Genomic DNA, 931 nt, shown 5'->3' with positions numbered 1-931 from the left:
TATTGCTTCAATACCTCTGCTCTCAACCACTGGAATATGGAAATAACTTTTACTGTACCATCTGATAACACTGCAAAAAGTGCTGTTCTTCTTTAGTTTTGTTTTCCAGTAAACATTTACTTGAGAAGCAAAGTGTTGCAAGATAAGAAGTCTTGTTTTGTGAGAAATCTTCATTTTGCAGCTTAAATAAATTAAGGATGTTAAGATATTTGTAGTGGAAAACAAGACATAAATCATAAGGAAGATACTAATTTTTTGCAGTGCATGCAACATTTAATGTAATGCCTTTATGAATTCAACACTTTCTGTTCTGATTTAAGACCTTTTTAAGGCCTTAATTTGTGGAAGGGCAAATTAGGACTTTTTGGGAACTTTTTTTTAGACTGGCAGTGATTACAATCACAGTGTTTTAACAACATTTTGGTGGAGATGCATGCACATTTGCGAAACGAATAAAAGAAAGTCTTTGTGTTTGTGAATAGCTGTGGTACATTTACGGACAAATTCTGAAATTTGACTTTAATTTAACAGGCTTCTTGTGTGAATGTGGCTAATGTCACAGTGTATCACCCTTTACTCATCAGGGGTTGACACCAGCTGCTGAGATTTTCCATTACAAAGATAGCTGACATTGTTTTTAACTAGCCGCCCTCTCACTTCTCCGATTTTGATTAGCAGGAGTGGTGGGAGGTGTGATGCTACCTGACAAAGAGGGGCAAAAAGTCTCACACCTGGGCCAAAATAATGACCTGAAGCTCCTCTAAGCACTTTATCGCTTCATTCAAGCACTCATTGTTGCATCTAGTCACAGACAGTGACTGTCCTCAAACCAGATTGAATTTACGAAAGCCGTCTTCCTTCAATGCTGGAAGTTTCTGTCCATCCCCACCTCTTGAACTTTTAAAACGTACAAAGTAAATTCAGTCTAAAT

The sequence above is a fragment of the Sinocyclocheilus grahami genome, unplaced genomic scaffold, assembly GCF_001515645.1.
Source record: "Sinocyclocheilus grahami isolate Dianchi unplaced genomic scaffold, SAMN03320097.WGS_v1.1 scaffold9431.1, whole genome shotgun sequence".
In the NCBI taxonomy this organism is placed as follows: domain Eukaryota; kingdom Metazoa; phylum Chordata; class Actinopteri; order Cypriniformes; family Cyprinidae; genus Sinocyclocheilus; species Sinocyclocheilus grahami.
This window is presented reverse-complemented; position numbering follows the sequence as displayed.